Source organism: Thermobia domestica, chromosome 3, assembly GCF_964235325.1.
Source record: "Thermobia domestica chromosome 3, izTheDome1.hap1.1, whole genome shotgun sequence".
NCBI lineage: Eukaryota > Metazoa > Arthropoda > Insecta > Zygentoma > Lepismatidae > Thermobia > Thermobia domestica.
The window spans coordinates 262,097,669-262,119,503 of NC_137456.1; the positions used below are offsets into that span (position 1 = coordinate 262,097,669).

Consider the following 21,835-nt stretch of genomic DNA (forward strand, 5'->3'; position numbering starts at 1 on the left):
TACGAAAGAGAAATTTGCCACAAGGACAAAGTTTCCCCAATTTCCTTTAGTATTCTGGGTCAACATTTGTTTCACAAGAAATAAAAAATAAATTATAATCTGTTTTGCTAAGAATATAATCTGCGACCTTTCAAATAATTGAAATGGAGGAATGCCACAGATGTATATTTTATTGGTAGTCATAAAAACGTTTCTCCTATTATAAAATTTTGAATCAATCATGGACCTTTTTTTTGGAAAAAAGAATATCATTTACAATGATGTGCAGTGAGTAAGGGGTGAAAAATTCGGGAGGAAAAGAAAAAGAAAAAAGGAATGAAACACAGATTAATAATTACTTGGAATATTCTAGATCAACAGCAGTATTTTTCAGCCTAATTTCACCAGGAACAGATTTACACTTTTTACGTCCCTAGCTATTTGCTAAAAGCACTCCAAATCTCTATTTACAGTGGTCCCATGTTAAGAAAATGCGTGTACATATATAAAAAAAAGTAATCAAAATCAAGGAAAAGCATGGTTTATTTTTGAAAATTTTCTTACAATTCGTGCCAACCGTGGTGGCAATCGGCGGCTGGTCTGTTGACCTTACTCATATGTACGGGGGTGCAGTCGTATAGTTTCGCCCCGCGCGCTGGTTTTCGACGACATGGCACTGTCTACGGCGTTAGCCTGACGCTCGAGCGTATTGATGATTATGGACTTGTCTTTATTGACGGTTTGTCTGCATCTGCTGAATACTTTATTGACAAATGTGTGTCTTTGGATGGGCTTCATTGCTTCAGAATCTAAACACCTTAGGTTACAAAGACATATGAATACCACCACTAACCTGGTAAATGGAATAGAAACTGTTGTGTTTCGAATTAATTATACTTCAATCAGGCCCTTAATAATACCAACATACACTTTTAAAGATATTAAGATGAGCAAAATTCCAGCCAGGAATGCAATATACTAGTATGCATTACCGAGTCTCATAGGAGAGAAAGACAGGTGGGATTCTGTGAGTACAACTACATTGAGTACAACTCCATTGAGTACAACTGCAATATCGGTTACTATGTCATTTTGGTTAACTTTAAATTCATCATTAAATCAGGGGTTCTAGAAGCCCAAGTCATACCATTCTTTCAGACAAGATAGGCGACTGATTTCAAAAGGACATACAGTGCTCAATACTTTGTACCGCATAGTGTAACAGTCTTCGTGTAACGACGGGGACCTCCTTGGCCTCAAAAAACCTTGACATGTTGCCCGTCGAACATATATGATGCAGTTGCACTGAATCATTGTCGTCACCTAACCTTAGAAGATAGTGACGATATTTCGCAGACATATAAGTGGCAACCAATTCTTCAAGAACAGACTCTACCACTGTTAGATTCACGGGACTATATACTTGTTTGCAATCTTTGATTATTTTACGTAGTGTCTTTACGCCACAGTAATTTATAACAGAGTTACAAGTTATGCAAGATTCCAAATTATATACGTTTCTGTGTAGTAATGCAATGGATTTGTGCTAGTTGTCTTTCAAATTATACTTGTCTTTGTTAATACTACAATGTTTTGCAAACAAGAGTGAAAATCTTCTATCCAGACACATTACAATAGCGTAGTTTAGAGTTCTATTTATACTTACAAAAATGGTTGATATTGTGTACACAAAATATATCAATATAACACAGTAATAAACGTTTGACACTTTAAACGAAAAAGGCGAATATAGGTTGAGAAAACTGTTAATATCAATTTGTAATAATCTTCAGCTTAACTTCTCGTTCTGAACAAATTTCAGCTTTTTATAGACACACAACTCCTGCCTTGGAGCTCCTCCGTGGCTAAGCGCTTAGCGTACGCGCCTTTGGCGTCGGAGACCCGGGTTCGATTCCCGGCGGGAGCTCATGTGGTTTGGATTCCACGTTAATTAGTGGGTCCACGTCCCATATAGTCTCGCTGCTGAAAGGGACTCTAAACTAAAAATCAACTCAACAGCTCCTGCCTTTGTCTTCCAGTGTCTTACGCCAAATATGTGCCAAGAATTGTAAGATTTTAGTGCGGTGGAAACCAAGTGTTTTCATTTAAAACTCACAGAAAATACAAAAACAATACCAACGGAGGGTATTATAATATACTTACCTGTGGTTGTATTTAATATTACTATAAATTGTACTACTACCATAAATAGCAATAATAATAATAATAATAATAATAATAATAATTGAACCTTTAATATAGGATTTCAGAGATTACTACAATTTAGCAGGACCTCAAGTGAAAAAGTTTTTCACTTTAGCGTGTTTAGTTATGCACAGTATTTATTGCTTCTAATGAGAAGTTTGTTTTTAAAGTGTATAATATGATTCAAGTAACAGATATTTCTATTTTAAAATGTCTTCAGTTATATCATGGTACCGTTTTTATGCTGCTTCTTAGCTATAAATCCTTCACTGTCTTTCTTAATAGCCACCACGGTACTTACGCTAGACTTAATTATTCGATTTATACTTTATCAATTTACTTAAACCATGTAGCAACATTAGAAATGAAATCATTATGTACTGCCATTTCTTAATGAATTCCTAGATTATATTTGTATTTTTTAATACGTAAGTACTATGCGGAGCTCTCCATGACATCCCGTTCTACCGCCTCTCCAAATTGTCGCTTTCTCTACCGTCTTGGTTATATTGAGTGTATATGAAAAATTAACAACGTGTCGGTAGTTTTTCCCCAGTGTATTGTTCGGAGTCTGACAGACTCCGCGTAGTAGTAATGTAACAAAAAACATGCGTAGTAATTAAGGGTAAATATTGGACTCTTAACTATTAATATTTTCTTTCCCAAAAACCTTTCCTTATAATCTTGGAGTCGTTGTTCTTGATTATACTACCTTCTCAATATCCCTTTCGCCGTTCTGTGTTACAACAAAAAGCACATGGGTCTTAAACAGCAATGAAGGTAAAATAATGATTATAACAGTATTCCAGTATGATCTATTATTAGTAACTTTAGAACTTTACTTAGATTGCTTACAGAAATATATATCCTACCTGACCTGTTGAGAAATGCATGAATCGAGTAAGCAAAGTTAAGGTAGTAGCACATATGTTTGAAGCCATGTGTATATAAGGTTGTGCGTAATTTCCCACTATCACAGTAGAGCATACATACAGAAGATATCTTTATTGGGATTTTTACACTGTGGAGCAAAGTTTACTACATGTTTTCTTCATGATAATTCCATTGCATTATGTAATTACAGTGTTTCCGCCTCAGCTTAGGTTGAAACTATTATTTTATTGGCTTCTATACACACGTATAACAAAATTTCGTTGTGAATCAGGGACGGAAATTTAGTTTCTCGATTATGATACGATCATAGGTAGTTACAGCCTGATCAATATTCATAACAAAACAGAGGCAGGGATAGAGGTACAAGTAAATTTCGTTCATGATCCAGTAAATAGCGAGGCTTGTGTATAGCTCGCTCCCCCCAGTTCTTTGTCACCGGAACTGGAAGAGTCACTACTACTACTAGTGCTACTACTACTACTACTACTACTACTACTACTTATATCGAGAACAACCCAACCAACCCCTGCGGGCTTTCTAACCCGTTCCTGCTACTACTACTATTACTATTGCTACTAACTACCACTACTACTACTACTATTGCTACTAACTACTACTACTACTACTGCTACTATTACTACTACCGCTTCTACTTATACTAAAGCTTCCTTACCACAAGATTTACATCTTAAATCTTTATAACATGCGATTCCGATTCATTATGAACTAGTATGAATCGTTAGTATCACTATGATTCGTTAAAAATCACTGGGGGGGGGGGAAGGACTACTCAATCCACCACTGACAAGCTTGTTTATTCTGGACAAGTACTTACTAAGGGCACTTCATTCTCTGATGGCCCTCTTCGATTCCGTGGCTTGTGTATAGCCCGCTCCCCCCAGTTCTTTGTCACCGGAACTGGAAGAGTCACTACTACTGCTACTGCTACTACTACTACTACTATTACTACTACTACTACTACTATTACTACTAATACTAATACGAATATCAAGATCAGAACCCAACCAACCCCTGCGGGGCTTCTAACACGTTCCTACTACTACTACTATTGCTACTAACTACCACTACTACTACTATTGCTACTAACTACTACTACTGCTACTACTACTACTACTACTTATACTAAAGCTTCCTTACTGCAAGATTTACATCTTAAATCTTTATAACATGCGATTCCGATTCATTATGAACTAGTATGAATCGTTAAAAATCACTGGGGGGAGCGGGCTATACTCAATCCGATTCCGTTTACATGTGATCATTGTGCTCTACTACTTAGAAAGAACATGCATTTTACCCTATGGCTATCTAGTTTTAGACCCTTTATTAAGAGATAACCTAAATAATAGATATCCTACGATAGCCTACGACAAACAGCTCATGAATCACACCTAACATAAACGGATAGCAGGTAAAGTAAACATTGGTTTATCCGAACATTGCCAGGATTTACTAAATGATTATGTTCGTTGAAGTGTAAATTACTGCAGAAAGTATTAAAAATACATTATAATTCAGCAGTAAATTTGAACGTTTTAAATATAGAAATATTCCAAAAAATAACTTACTAAATGATAATTAAATCTTGATTTAGTAAATTTAAAAAGAAATACATATTTGAAACACTGCGACAATACAAACAAACTGATTATTATTCTTCTTTCTTAAATTTAATTATGGACTAATTACTTTAGGTGCAGATCGAGAATCAAAACACCTATATCACGAAATCTTTTTGCAAACAATTTTGTGCTTTCGAACAATACTGGTCTAACAAAGGATACTTCTTATGTATGAAAAAGACATAAAATGTTCTATGCACTATACGCCCGTGAACTCATTTACAGAGCTCATGTTTGACAATTAGTACAATAAATCTCTCAAACTGTGCTGTAGTGTAGTATTTAGGATTACGATTTCTGAGGTTTTGGCATATAAGGCGATTTGACCCACCACGTTTGAGGGATGACGTCCCTCGGTGAGCACACTATACGGGGAAAGTGAAGGGGGAAAAGGGCCTAGGACCTATAAGTTAGGTACACACAGGCATTTGCCTGGTGAAGTTCTACCTAGTTTCAAAAGAACATCCCTGTTTATGTTTCTCATACTGATGAATATGATGAAAGAAAATGCATCTTGCTCAGGAGATAATACTATTAAAATAGATACTTACAAAAGTTAGGTTGAGAAACTACTAATTCTTTTACTAATCTTTTACTAATTCTTTTGTATTTTTCCCTTTTAAACATTTTATATATTTTTAGGTTTTGTGTTTTGTTATACTTAGTAAAATAAATAAATATACAAGAAAATAAGTATTACAATGTAAGTTAAATATATAGATGTCGTACGAAAATACAAGTCTCGCTTAATTCTGCTGTGGTTTTCTAATGGCAAAGGAAAGGAGAAATAATTAAGTGACGGGTGGAAAAAGAATAATAAGGAGAAAAAGGCAGACACAAGTTGAGTCTCTTCTAGGTAAGTTCAGTAGTTCAATAGTAATATGGCAAAACGAGATTAGTGACAAGTGTATTTCTAATAAAATCCAAAATATAGATAACAGTAGTAGAAAACGGATCGATCTGGGCCATATTAGAACAACATAGGCCAACTCAGGAGCCCCTGGGAAATCGAACACCCTGAGCCGTCAACCCACGGTCTTTTACGACCTCCATTTTAGGGGTGTATTTGTTCCCTTTTATGAGCACTTTTTAGGGGTGTATTCGTTTTTATTTGCACTTTTTAGGGGTGAACTCGTTTCCTTTTATTATCACTTTTCAACCCCTTAGCAGAGAATACGAACACACAGCAGAGCAGATAATACATAAGACTACGTAACATAGTAGAACAGATAATCTTTTAAGGGGTGGACTCTTTTCCTTTTATGATCACTTTTTCAACCCCTATTTGAACATTTAACCATAGCAGAGAATACCGAACATTTAGCAGAGGAGATAATACATAAGACTACGTAACATAGCAGGGGTGTACTCGTTCTCTTTTATGAACACTTTTTAGGGATGGACTCAGTCTCTGCTATGTTACAATAAGGGTTGAAAAATATGCTCATAAAAGGGAACATGAACACACAGCAGAGCATAAGACTACGTAACATAGCAGAGGTGTATTCGTTTTCAACCCCTATTTTAGCATACAATGAATACCTATCTAACATAGCAAAGGGGGTACGAACACACAACTATTTAACATAGCAGATAATACATAAGACTACGTACTTTTTGCACCCTTTATTTTACCATAGCATAGAATACATGGAGACTGCGATCACATAGTAGAGCAGATAATCTTTAAGAGGTGTACTCGTTCTCTTTTATGAGCATCGTTTCCAACCCTTATTTTTGCCATGGCAGATAATACTATTTAACATAGCACATATTACATAAGACTACGGGGGTGTATTCATTCCCTTTTATCAGCATTTAAATTGTACAGAGACTAAGAACGCATCACTCCTGTGTAATATAGCAATTGGCCTATTTTTCCACCCCTATTTGAGCATAGTCCCAACCCTTAAACATAGCACATAACGCATAGCAGACATAAGACTACGGGGGTGTATTCGTTCCACCCTATTTAAACATAGCAGAACTAATAAGAGTATGACTTATTTTTCCACCCTTAAGTGAACATAGCAGAGATTATTTTTTTTACGGGGGTAGCAACCCCCAACCTTCCTCCTTTCTCATCGAGGGCTTTGGACCAGCAATGGCGGAGTTTAGAAAAATAACAACACCATCATCATCATACTCATAAATGAATAAAGCATAATATCATTAGCATCAATAGTGGTAAGTGAGAATTTGCTTGAGAAATCGTGCAGTGAATAACCAGATGCACGACATGCTAGATATAAAAAACAGTAATGTCCACAAAATTGAGGTAAATTACCTTGAATATGTCTATTATTCCATGTATAATACAGACAGTTTCGTTTTAAAAGCCTTATATGATGTTGTATATAGGGAGGTATACCATAGCTATCGAAATACTCTCCCACACACATATTAGATATTTAAACAGCAACCAAATGTTCACCAGGCTTATCACTAGAATCAGTATTTATAATTATGGCGGCTGGAAATGTATGAATAAACAAAGGTAACTCATTTGCAGCATATACACCAATAAAATGATTTTTAGGTACATTTTGTTGTAATGCTTCATAAAGTTCAATTGTATTTAACATTTTTAATTAATATATATTTTTCTCTGGAAATCAATTTCTAATTCTGAAGAGAATTCACCATAAATAATTGCTGTTACAGGAGATGGCAGTGCTTCTTTAAAATGAACCTCTAAACGTACACTTCCTTGCCGTTGTGGACTAGTATGAAATGCAGCGCTTGCGCTAGAATCGGGAGTTAAATCAAACACCAGTAAAGTATAACCATTAGGATATTCGGCAAGTGAAATATCATTACCTTGATTAGAATAATAAATACCTGAACCTTTAAATAACGTAGAATATGCTTGTATATATAGCTTATTATCAAAATCAGGTTGTACTGATTTGGATGGAACAGGCGTTCCGTCAACATACAGTATAAAGAACGACATACTAAAATGTTGAAAATTGAACGGATTTGTTTGATAAGTACCATTGAAAGCAGCATTAGTAACAAAACCAATAAAAATACGTTTAGGCACTATGCCTGAAAACAGATCTGGAAGTGTACTATCTATAACTCCTTGTAGCAGAGTTTCTGTCTTCACCTGCACTTTTGTTAGAGGATATTTTATTCTAAATTTAGGATTTTGTAATACTTTATTTTGTGCTATTTTAACTGTTGGTGATACATCAACCTTTTTCACAAGCAATGTTGCATCTTTAATTATAACCTTTCCATCAACATCTGCGTCACCCATTAGACAAAATGTAGGTTTAGCTGGAATTAGTTTAATACGCAGTTGTACACTATTCAGTAAAAATTTCTCCCGATTGAAAATATCAGCATGCATATAACCCAATAATTCAAATGACTGACTTAAAGTAGTGAGAAGAAAACGTTCTTTAAATCCTAAATTACCATCGGTCACACTGTCCATATGCCCTGCAGTATCTTTAAATCACATTGATGTTTGAAGATGCGTTGATGTAGTATTACCATTATACTTTATTAGTTTTTCAATATATGATCGATGTGGATATGTATGTGAAGAGTAGGAAATAAGTTGATTATTCAAATATAATTGCACTTCACTGAACATTGCATGGAGAAAATCATTTACAGGACCAATTTACTTATCGGCAGAAGTTAAATTAGAACCATCTGATTTAGTAATTTTACTTTTAATATATAACATTGTGTGCAGTAAGTCCATATAGTCATCCCCATGACCGGGGACAAGAAATTCTATTGGTGTAATATCAGATATTGAAGCCACCGGCTTATATGGAACTATTTTATTACCTATTATATAATACTGGTTTGAGTGGGTAAACCAGCAGATAAATCTAATTCTGATTTCATACACTCACACTGCATTGTTTTCAGGGCCGGCGCTAGCAGTTTTGCCGCCCTGGGCGGTACTTTCACATGCCGCCCCTTTAATCCGCAAAACTTATTTTGACAGAAGACATTCAAGTGCCACGAAAAAGTAAGATGCTCCATTTAAAAACATAAGGAAAAGTAAACAAAAAAACTTCCTCTCTTGAATACTTACGTAATATTTAAACGACTCTATACATGACACAATATTCAATATGCTCGTTTCCGCTGTATAGGGGTAGTTGGGCAAGTAGGGACACGTTTTGCAATGTTCAACTTTCAACTACTGTACCAGTAACACTTTCCGGATTATCAAATTGAAAGTATGGTCGTATTAACTATGTTTTGTACACTCGATAAGCATAGGCCCATTTGGAAGCAATGTAAATACTTGTTCCACAATAACATGTTTATTAAACATCAGTTACTGTTCCCTCCTCTATGTTAACACGGGGAATAAAGAAGGCAAAGTGGGGGCAGAGTACTTGTTCTCTACTGCTGATAGGTCCAAGTTTCACTTTTCTGCTGCAGTTCTATCCAGAGATACAACATTTTGGAAATGGTACTGTGGCAAATGAGGAAAAAACAAAGAATGTCAATATTTCAAAAAATATGTTCTATTTTGGTCAGAAAACTCATATATTAGAAATATTTGCTGGACATCATTTGCTTATCCCAGAGACATTAAAATAATGAATATGTGATTACAGTTTGCCCTCATGCTTGATATTTGGTACAAGGAAAGTGGAAACAAACAAAATAAGCTTTAGTCTAGTACATAAAAAAAGAGCTCCTGATGAGGTACGTCTCTGAACTAAAGACCAACCAAATACTGAATACTAATAAATCTACTGGTGCCTAACAGTTCTAAAAATGGATAAATAAGAATAAATGTAGGCTACACCTTGAAGCCTAAGTAGATTCATAGGTCGTTGCTTTAAAGAGTGAAAACTATTACTGGGAATTGTAAGGCATCCACTTATAGTTTATAGGATACAAATAGAGTATACACAAAACATTGACTGCATGAACTAGATTTGTAGTCTAGTTTTGCCTTAAAGAAACGATAGTGTTTATTAATATCAGCTACAATGGAGAACTTAATTACGAAAGGCATAATTACGAAAAGCACACTATCAAACTTAACAGGGCTATAGAATATAGCCGTTTTGTGTACAATATCTACATCTTCTCGAAGTGTGGAAAACGAGAGTGCATGCCAATTCGTTCAAGGAACTTCATTTCATACACATTTTTGCTGACTTTGACTCTGCCAATAGACCTATTTTTCACGTAATCAGCTGCATAATACTAATCTCTCTCTAAGCCACGTGCAGTAAGCCAGACAATGCACTGTCTTCATCATCTTCGATGTATTATCGGAAATACCTACATCAGAGTCCGTGTACCCACTTACCCTACAGGTAAAAAATTTGTATCACCACTTATCCCACTGTAAAAAATGTGGAGTAAGTAGAGACACCTCAATTGTACATATACTGACAAACATAACACAATACATTCAATTTTTGTAAGTACCTTATCATCTCTTCCTAATCGTACAATGTTTTTCCCGGGTGCTTCTGTAACAATTTTCTCAGGATAGCCCAACGCTTCAAGATCTACGAAAGTTGATCAGATGCTAAAACATGACCCATTTTTGGCATAGGGGTATTCTTTTATACTCTTCATATTATATAAAATCACTCTACTAGACGAATGGCACTATGTCCACGTCCACACTCTTCAAATTTGGAGGAACTGTTTTCATATTTTTTTACCAGATTTTAGAAAACGTGCCTGTCCCCACTCACCTAAGCTATACAGCATCTGTGATATACAGCAGCGCATACAGAACATTTTTAAAAAATATACTTTAGTCACGACTAAGAATTTTAATTTTTAAGCTTATTTTATATCCAAAGATGTTTCCAATAGAGTATGGAGCGTGAAGATAATATAGTAAATCAAATATAACGGCAAAACTAAGTGATTAGCCTAAGACTTATAATGTAATTAAACACAATAGATTCATAAATTTAACATACCTTAAGTGAAAGAAACTTTTCTTGCTTTGATATAGAAAAAAAATAAGCAAATTCTTTTATCACATTCGCATACTCCAATGTTTCAGTCAGTTCGTGTTCTATGAATATCATCGCTAGGCCACTAAAGCGTGTTTCAGACATGGAAGAACGTAGATAGTTTTTAATAAGCTTAAGTTTCGAAAAACTTCTTTCTCCACTTGCCACTGTTACCGGTAAGGTTAACAAAATCCTAAGTGCAACACTAAAATTAATTAAGGAACATGACTTTACTCCCAATGTCAAAGTCTCTTTTGGTGAACTTATATAGCTTTAGGCTTAATTATAGCGGATAACACTTCAATTCGTTTTTCAAATCACTGGAGTTAATATCTTTAGATTCTTCGTGTGTTAAAATGCTGGCAAGTTTAGTACACTTTTCAGACAAAGGTTCAGGTGGCATATCTTTAAAAGTACTTATATCGTAAAGAAACTCGAAATACTCGCTGAGATGTTTAAGTTGCTCAAACTTTTACCTTAAAGTTAACAAAATCACGTTTAGAACTTTGTAATAAAAATCGATCTTGTATCTTGTTTGTGGATCTTCAAAAGTTTCATCCTCTACCTTATACTGACACTGTCTCTTCTTTCGATTTCGAGCTTACACTATATTATCTATCCGTGGATCATCCATATCTAATGCTGATGCCAACTCCATCGCATCAACTAAGTAAGATTGAAACTTTGCATCAATTCTGCTTCTCTCAAAGTACTCAGATATATTTTCAAGAAATCAGATTCCATCGAACACATGAGAATCAATGCTTTGGAGACTTTTGCTTACTATGTTTACGTGGAGTAAAAAGTCATTCCAGATAATGAGTGAGGAAAGGAAAGTAAAGTATTGGAAAGGCTAGAACGGCATGTCTCAAGTGGGAGTGTACCTTTTGCGTTCTTCAACTGGAGTGTTAGAAAATTGCTAAATAGAGAAAGATATAAAAGACATCTTGATAATCCTATCCACCCTAGCTGAAAATCTTATCTACGCCGCTGCAAGGGAAATATTGAACGAGAGCCTGTGGCTAGTGGTTTGATAATTGAAATGAGAGGCAATTCTCTGAATTTGCTGAGTGAGTATTTCCCTGAATGTGGTTGAAGTAAGTTCAATTACATTCTCAGGTGAACACAGTTTTATTTTTCCATGTGGGCCTTTTATGAAGCATTATATTTTGATAGTATTATTTTCCGTTTCAATTTTTGCCGCCCATTAGACTTGCCGCCCTGGGCGGTGGCACGGCTCGACCCCCCCTCGCGCCGGCCCTGATTGTTCCTTACTATTAATATTCACACATGGTAAAATTTACAATACTGTATTACGTTTACGAAAATGTAATTTTACAAATACACTGCCATATTGGAAAGGAAGTGGATTACCTGTACTATCTATTAAATCAATAATAATTTGATCAAATTGTTTACGTTGCACGGGCACATAATGAGGATTGTCAAAAATATGTACATTATTAATACCATGCTCTGTAATATTTGTATTTATAATACGTAGCAATGGAGCTATGGTGTCACCTACCATTTGTGGTTGTACAATATCACTGTAAATATACATAAGTGTAGGTAGCGCTTTTTGTAAATCAGGTGGATAACGAGCATGATGAACAACTGGAATATCTTTCTGTTGTATATGATCAAACCCTGGTATTCTGGCTAGTTCAGGAGATAGGCGTACTTCTATATGCTTCTCTTGATCTTTTATTAATCTATTAACCTCAATTCATTTTACTGATGCTTTAACTTTTAATTGTAAATTTAATATATCACTTTTATGATTAATTTGAGATAGAATATCATCAACATGATAATAGTGGCCTGGTAAGATTTTAGTTATGTTCCAGTCTTTTGTATTCATGATACGGTAATAAATATTATTTGTATATTTGGAAACATTCTGAAATGAACTTGTATAATGTACTTCAACAACAGCTGTTTCCCACAGTCCCTTCTCCAGTACAATAGGATAATTTAGTAGTATAACAAGCAAGATTATTTTGAGGAAAATATTCCATAGAACTATTGCTAGGAAGTGTGAGAAAAAAATCACTTTGCTCCATAATCAATCAAAAATATCTTTGGATCTTTTTATCCGCTTCAAAGCACTAAAATGAACTTTCTTTCTTTTTCTTCCAGATCCAACCAACACCTGATTTAATTTATTTTGAGCTTTATTTTTTAAATTTGTTTTAGCTTCTTGCCACCAATCTTGTAAAGACTCTTCAATAGGTCTATTATTATCTAGTACATCTTCTGCTACATTAATTCCTATTTTTTAGCTTATTTATCTCTGTTTTATTTAACTGAACATTTCTCTGTAATACGTTATAGGAACATTCGCAAGTAGAGCGAATTAAATCAGGATCTGCATTTTGTAAAATTGCCTTACGTACTTTCGCTTTTGACTTTGCTAAAAGTTTTAACAAATTTTCATTTTCCTTACTAATCATTTTTACGGCTATTAAAGCACAAATAGTTGTTAGAATATAAACCATATTGCAATTAGTTTTTTACAGGCACAGGGGACTACCATGTTCTATATTTAAAATGAGATGTACTTCTCACAGCAAATGTATTGGAAAATTTTCGAAAGACGTGTTTAAATGCTTTTAGTATTGACCTAATTAATTGTTTTACTGCACCTGGTTTGGCATGGCAAGCCAAGTTATATAGAACAAAAGTTGAACTTGAACTCTTATCAGATAGTAATATGTATATGTTTGTAGAAAAATCGATTCGAGGAGGTATCACACAAGCTGTATTAAGGTATGCCAAAGCTAATAATCCTTACGTATATGATTTTGATGCGAAAAAGAAAAATCCTATTTACTGTATATTGACATGAACAATCTGTACGGACTATCAATGATTGATTATTTACCATATGGTGGTTTTCGGTGGGAGGACAAAATTGACAATTGGCAAGACAAGTCCTATGGGGTTTATGATTAGTAAAATAATTTATCTATACAATTTATAAATCTATTATAGTCTATGCTTTCCAATTCTGTATTATGTTCTAATGTTAACTACTCAGATATATTAAGTTGCATACAATTACTGTTTCCTTATAACTGGAATCAACTATGTTACTAGGCTTATTAAAATATAAATCATTTTAGCGTGAAAATAGGTGATCAACCGAACTTACATATACATAATGATTGTGCCTTTTTAGTGTATAGCCTGAGCAACATTCGTACGTCCTCTTCATCATATTGTTATCTTCTATCTCTGAGAATGAAATAATAATTATTTAAAAGGGAGTAGGAGATAATTAAGAAACCTTTGAACACTAATATTTCTGAGAATACCTACTTTTAACTAAGAATTATATATCTTACATTTTATAAACTCTGGAACATTATGGCAACTTTGAACGTGAACTTTTTATAGTATTTAGGGAAAGAAAGGTAATCAGAAGATAGCCTCTAATATAGAAGTTTATATAAACTCTAAGATAGCCTCTGAGAGTTTTCGCTCTGATATGGGTTGAAAGCAAAAATATATTTCAGGTTACAATATAGGTTCAACTAGACTATATATTAAAATTCTATGGATATACGTTTGTCTCCAAATAAAAATGTATTTGTTTGTGCCCAATCCTTTCGAGAATGAGATCTCGGAACCTACAGGACTAGAAACGTGCCCCTTTCAGTGGTCGTTTCCAAATTTAGTGTACACTCTCCAGTTCTAATTCAACATTTAAAAAATGGCAATTATTTCTTTATTATATTTTTAGAGGTACACTGGAAATGTTGAAGTTTTAAAAAATAAATACTCATATCCTACCAGTTATATACACAACACCGCATAGTTGTATATAGGGGTTGTGTATCTTTCAGGCTTTTGTTTCATGGCCGACTGATAATGAAAACGGACGGGTAACCATTTCTTCACTTTAAAATGAATCTTTATTTTTTGAATTATATTGTCGAAATAAACACCGAATATCACTAACATAATTAATAGTGGGGGCCGCGGTGGCTCAGTGGTAGAGCATTCACCTCTGGCGCTTGGGGTCCCGGGTTCGAACCCAGCCCTCGCCAAGTGAACTTTGTGGTGGACAAATACCGTGTGCGTGGGTTTTCTCGGGTTTCTCCCGTTTCCTCCCACTTTCTTCATTCCACCATTTCATTCATTACTCATTATCACCGTCTCCTTTAGCCTAACCGGCATAATCGTGGGACGTAAAACTCAAAGATAATTAATAGTGTATGTACTGTATTTTCTTATTACATACTGCATGCAAGAAACGTAATCATACCAATCAGACTAATAACACTAATCATACATGATTTAGAAATTCCAACCGGAAGTAGCCTAAAGTCTTCTAAACGGTGCGAAAAATTGTAATATGATCAAAAAATATCGCCTTTGTGGTTCCCCTTGCCGATTTTTATTTTCCTGTAAAGGAACATGCACAGATGTTACGAGGAATGCAAAAGATATCCGTCATCGTATTTGAATTATACGCTGTGTAGAGAGCGGAGGTTAAGCTAGTATATTAAAATAAATTACGGAGGTAATATATAATATGTAGTATACACCCAATTTGGAGTTCCAAACTGGAAATTATGCCCGAAATTTAGAAAATACATTTTCAAAAAGATTAATTTCTTTTCAACTAGCAGCGTTCACCCCGCTTCGCTGCGGTCACCCCGGAACGCAATAAACTTTGTTACTTAGATAATTTTTACTTTTTCGCTTTCAAGTGATATGATAAAAACCATAGAAGATTGCAGTAAATCTTAACATTATATCGCCTGTCATTTATGTTAACCCGCCCCGCTTCGCTGCGGTCATCCCGGTGCTGGCATATTGTAAAAGTGTCTGTAAAAATAAGCAAATCAATTAAAAAATTTTAAACAGAAGATTCAAGCTATTTTCCGCTGTATATCGCCTGTCATTTATGTTAACCCGCCGAGTGACACGGTCATGCGGGTTGCATATAAATACGTTTATTTTTACCTATGATGAACTAATAACAAAGGATTTGTACGTTATGGACACTTGAATGGTCAATTATCTCAAGACACTGGTAATTAAAAATTAAAGTGATATGATAAAAACCATCTAGGGTCCAAATCCTAATAACCCCCCAAAAATGAAAGAAATTGGTTCAGCCGTATTAGCGTGATGAGCGGACAAAGGATTTTGTACGTTCTCTTTTATATATATAGATATATGGATTTACGATGAAATAACAAAAGCTTTCTAAACAATATATTTCAATGCTTAGTAACAATTTTATACAGAAATCCTTGTTGTTTACGGTATAAAGCATACTTTTATTTTCCAACAAAATTTATCCGTATTAGATACAAAGACGAACATGTACTAGTGAAACAAATGTATAAAATTTGTGTAGAGGTTATAACAGTTTTGATTTTGCATACAAAAATACTGTAGTCCACATCAAAATTTGCAAGTGTAAACCCAATATGTTGTACATCATGCAAAATTGGTATTCTTCATTGTAGAGGATAATTCACTTTCACTCCTTAGTGGAAACTATGAACACGCAATTTTCCTTACCGGGATATATTTGGTTGTATAACATAGGTTCCTTCAATATTAAAAAGTAACAAAAATGTGCTTTGGTATTGATTAAGCCTAATATTGTACTGGAGGATTATATTGTACAGGAGTTCTGTATTGTTGTGGAAGATCGTGTCGCAATGGACATCTTACTGTACTGGAGCACCGTATTGTACTGGACTGCCATAATGTATCAGAGTACCATATTGTTCCGGAGTATTGTATTGTATTGCGCTTATACTGGTTGTCCAGCTACATTTGATGGATGCTGATCTTGAAGTTCTTTAAGGAACAGCACACAACAAGATTTATAGAAACTATACACAACAAGATTTATATGCCCAAATATATCTGGAAAATAAAGAAAAAATAAATGAATAAATGAAATAATTAGTTTCAACAATTTACTTTGCAATATCATTTACGGCTGCATATTTAGCTTAAAAATACATTAAAATTAAATTGTAGAAGACAATTAGACAAACAAAATAAAATGTTTGAATGTTTTAACCCCAATGATTACGGAGATATACTGAATAATAAAGACGGTTAATGTTTCGATTTTCTCCCTCCCTTCCCGTGAGATGTTTTGTCTTGCATCAGGCATTTTTTATCAATGATATGTATATATTAAAAAAAAAAACGGATACAAAATTGTTACATCATTTACCATTATAACTCAATTTTTAAGCCTCGATGCCTCGATACCATCATACAGGTTTTAGAAACAATCATTAGCGTGTATAAAAGCATTTTATTCATAATATATCTCTAGATTTTTGATATTCAACATTTTCTTTCTAAGTGTTCGACATTCTGGATTGTCTTTCTACATTTCTGTTATTCGTCATTGTATTTAAGGTATTCTCTAAAATTAAAGTAAGAAATTTGAATGCGCTTGGAAAAGAGCTATACATCTTCTTGCAGAAACGGTTAGAACTGTTCCATTAGCTACCAAAGCCATAATAGCGATTTTTACTAATTATCAAAGGAACAATTGCATTCACTACCTGGAAAAGGGAAAAGTAGTTTTGATATAAGTGATCAGTTATTCTTTTTAATTGTTTTCCTGTAAGGACTATCACAAGTGTTCCTTACAGTGAATTTTCTTCAGCTGAAGTAGGCCTTAACAAACATCATTGCTGTTATTATGGTCAAAACTGTAAATTACACTATAAATTGCTTTCATGTAGCAAGGCAAGAGTTTTTCTACCTAACATTCTTATACCTCCATGTACTTTCTCCAACATTCTCCAACACCATTATTCCTCCCAAAAATAATGTTGGACAAAGACTTACCGAACGTTCCTGATGCTGTAGAATAAGGCCTATAAGTAATGCTACAAGTTTAAGAAAGTATTTCGTTGAAGGGATGGAGACGCACTTCTATGTACGTAACTAGGAATAATATTTGTTTTGAGTCCAGCATTCCTTTTTTAGCCTCAATATTATTTGTTTTGAGTCCAGCATTCCTTTTATAGTATACGAACTACCGGGACCAAACTACTACTGCGGTTTCTATTATGCACAAAGTTCCTCTTCATGGATTGAAGTCGTTTCTTGGCTACGGAAGTCAGAAACATAACGGTATCTCATAATTTTAAGGAGCATGCTTGTATTGTTTTGTTAATCGTCACTATTGCGACACGAAATGTGAATTATATTTGTCAAACATGTCAATCGTTAACGGTTAGCAAGATTTTAATGCGCAAACCTTCATGCTTTTCAGCGCAAGCATACTGCAGAGTTCATGGATTTTGATAATCAGGTCGACCATGTAAGCTAACAAACACACGCACACGCACACACACACACTCACTCACACACACACACACACACACACACACACACACACACATATATATATATATATATATATATATATATATATGGACCTATGGCGAAAAGTCCGTAGTTTAAGAACTAGAGCTGTTCACATTCACGAAAATCTAGATTTCAAGAGGCCCTGTTTGGAATTCGAGAGCATGTAGATGGTGGTCATCAGCATAAAGAAAGCCACGCATGCATCATCCAAAAGTGCATCATTCATGAATTTTCAATAGGTGTAGCGGGTATTTCTTACAGTATGTAACTCTCAGATTGGTTTTCAATAGAGTTTGCAGACATATGCTAATTTCAAGAAGGGTCCAAATGAGGCAGGAGGTAAACCCAAGCAACAATGGTCATCTAATTCTTCGGTAGGAAGTGTTAGGAACCGGTAGATCGATGTTCCTTTGTGTTTGGAATAACGTGTGATAATATATATTTCGTCACGGTTTTTTTCACGATTTCTTCCCTTATAAGCGTAAAAGAAAACATTGCACCATGCGTTTTCCCGTTTACGAGAAACCGTGCTGCTGACGATCCTTAACCTTCCGACATCGCGCGAAAGAATTCCGTGTTTACTGCTATCAAGGCTTATCGTTTGCCTACTTTGGACCAATCATGAAGTCATGCCATCAACCGAATTTTGAGATATGCTCTGTCTGGGAATTTAACCCTCCAGGGAATAATCCGACACCCATTGAACATTAATGAAATATTCATTTTTAGATTGCATATGTGCGCCTTTCTTTATGCTGATAAGACCCACGATCCACAGTCTCTCGAATTAACATAGGGCCTCTTCAAGTTCAGCTTTTTCGCGGTTCTGGACATCCATAGCTGCGAAATTATGCTCTTTTCGCCATAGGGTCATATGAACTTTTTCCCTTATTTTGTGATGTGAGAAATCACCTATTAAAATCTATCCTTATAGTTCATGAACACCCTATATATATATATATATATATATATATATATATATATATATATATATATATATATATATATATATATATATAATATTTTATTCAATTTGAGTACTTCCAGCAATCGGTCTTACCATATCAAAGATACTGAATCGAAGTTGGTCATAAAATCAAATACGATAATTATACAATTCCAGTAATGGTTTATCAATGCATATATTTTATTATCCTGTTCCGAAACCTAAAACAAAATAGTGACGCAGGTAATGTACTGATTGCACAATTAGCAAGCGGCTTATCGACACATAAAATTTAATGACATGTTATTATACTTTCGAATTTGTCCTGAAATATAAAGACGTGAAGAGTGAAATACTCAGACAAATAAAATAAATATTATTATAATCATTATAAATGTTATAACAATGATATGTTACAGTAAAATATAATACAATTGCTGAATACAGTAACTACAATTCCTTATCTGTTTAACAGAGTTACACGCAGTTCATACAAACATCAGATATATTTGTTAGCAACAGTTAGGAGTTGGCTGAATCTGAGTAATAGTTTAGGCAAATACCGCTGTACGTAAGAAGCAGTAGAAAAAGGTTGAGCATTAAATGTAATTTACGGTGGTACTATAAAATAGTGACTTCCCTGATTTCCGAAAAGGGCAATGCGTTGTTTGATTAAGTGGTATGATTGTAACGAAAGCAAGAAATATAATGGGCATTTCACGAGAGATACGTTTCAAGGAGATAGATTACAAAGCCCACAGCGAAATGTCGTGGGTGTCTTTGGGTCGTGGATCAGGTTTTCATTGACCCATGCCATCTCTGTCAAATCTGTAAAACCAAGAGCGATATTATTACACAAAACGCTCAAAATCTTAGCTATTTATGACATAACTATTGCATGATCCGAATAATTCTAGTATATCCACAAATAATCATTTGTCCTATTTTACCGAAATCCGTCATGACTTTTCCGACAACCTGATACTTTAAATGTTATTTAACGTGGTAACCTACTCTCTTATGATCATCAAAAGCTTTAGGGTACTCCCAGTAGAAATGTAGTATGCAGGTTTCATGTAGCTTGCAAGTAAGTAAATAAAAAGCAACAGGATTACGTTTTCCTTCCCCAAACCTCCTACAATGAAGTGTTGATTATTCAACACAAATAGTAGAAATCCAATCAGAAAATTCATAAAATGTAAAATATGTAGCCAAGTCACGACTTTGCAATAATAATAATAATAATAATAATAATAATAATAATAATAATAATAATAATAATAATAATAATAATAATAAAGAAATAATAGAATTACAAAACGATTTACATAACAATAATTTCCAATTAAGAGAAAAATGATTGCCACGACGGAATTCGAACTCGTGTCTTTGCCACACGAGTTTCATAATTTGCCAATCTACCACAAATTTCTCATACAAAGATAAAACAATATACTAGTAGGTACAGAAGATAAAAATAGAACTTTCTTTTTCTACACGTGTTGATGCAATTCAAAGCATGAGAAAATAATGTCTGCCGGCTTGCATTTTTGCAAATTCCAAGAATTTTAGATGCCCTCTGTTCTTATTGGCCGATACAGATAACACATCAAGAGTCATGAACTACATATAGCGGAAAGTAAAGGATTACTGCCGGTCCTCGTAGCCGAGCGCGCTAGCGCAACATGTAGTAAGGAAAATCTTTTTGGCATGGGTTCCAACCCTGCCCAAGGATTTCTTACTTTTCAAAATTTTCATAACACTTTTTTCATTAAGAAAGAATTGAAAATAATACTCAAAAAAGTGATTTACCGAATATTTTTAAATTTTCATAACTCTTTTTTTCAATAAAATAAGCTTGCAGTTTTAGGAATCCATAGTAAAAAAAGTTGTAGTAGTAATATTATTAGTAATAATAATAATAATAATTTCCGCAATTTATTAAGCGTCCTAAAAATAGGTATTATCTTCTCCATCAACGCTCTATTCCAACGGAAAGTGTTTCAAATTAGTAATTTTCACTTTCAATACTTAACGCAATAGAACAGAAACGATAATACATATTAGTAATTAGTTTCCACAATCGATTCAATGTCTCAAGAAAAGATACCTTCGGAGCACGGAATACTCAAAAAAAAAAAAAAAAAAAAAAAAAAAAAAAAAAAAAACAGAAATGATTGAACATTTTTACTATTACCAGTTTCAATTATGATTTGCAAGAGTATACACAGTGAAATTTTTCAAGAGCTGGTTAACTGGTTCATGGTTAAGAGGTGCCACTACAAAGCATATGCTTTTGGCGGCGTTTGTCAAACATAACCAAAGCCCCTAGTTCGAAATAATATGAGCTGTTATTCATCCTATTATATTTCATTTCCAGTCATCAGCGGCAAATGCTGAGTGTTTTCAGCACCATTGACCTTAAGATAAACCATGATGATTCACTCTCTCCGCACTCATAGTCCGCATGGCATGGAAACGACCGCAACCGCTGATAAGTGAAGACACGCGTTCAACGGTTCTGAAGCACAAATTTTTAGTGTATTACAAGCGGAAGGCTTTGATAGGACATCTTTTAGTGAGACGGAAAAATCTTTTAGGCGCGTAGGTACAGTAATTAAATCTGTTATGATCTGTATAGTGATGAATGTTATGGTGTATCACAGTGGTTACAAATGTTTTTACCTGCCGCCCTCCTTTTAGATCCTGCATTTTTCAATCTCTCTCCCTTGCCGCTCATTTTCTGATTTCGGATTCAGCATTCGATAACCAAATATTCAATAATAATAATTACCTTTTTCCATTACTTTCTAAAACATGTTTGA

General features: G+C 34.4%; 1 long non-coding RNA gene across 1 annotated transcript in view; it reads right to left on the reverse strand.

Annotated features, from left to right (window-relative positions):
• LOC145681629 (uncharacterized) overlaps nucleotides 1–4,778 on the reverse strand; it is a 34,798-nt gene extending 30,020 nt beyond the window's left edge. Inside the window, exon 1 of the long non-coding RNA XR_014130842.1 lies at nucleotides 4,668–4,778. This is a non-coding gene — a long non-coding RNA (uncharacterized LOC145681629). The remainder of the gene's footprint in view (nucleotides 1–4,667) is intronic.
• Nucleotides 4,779–21,835: the final 17,057 nt, after the last annotated feature.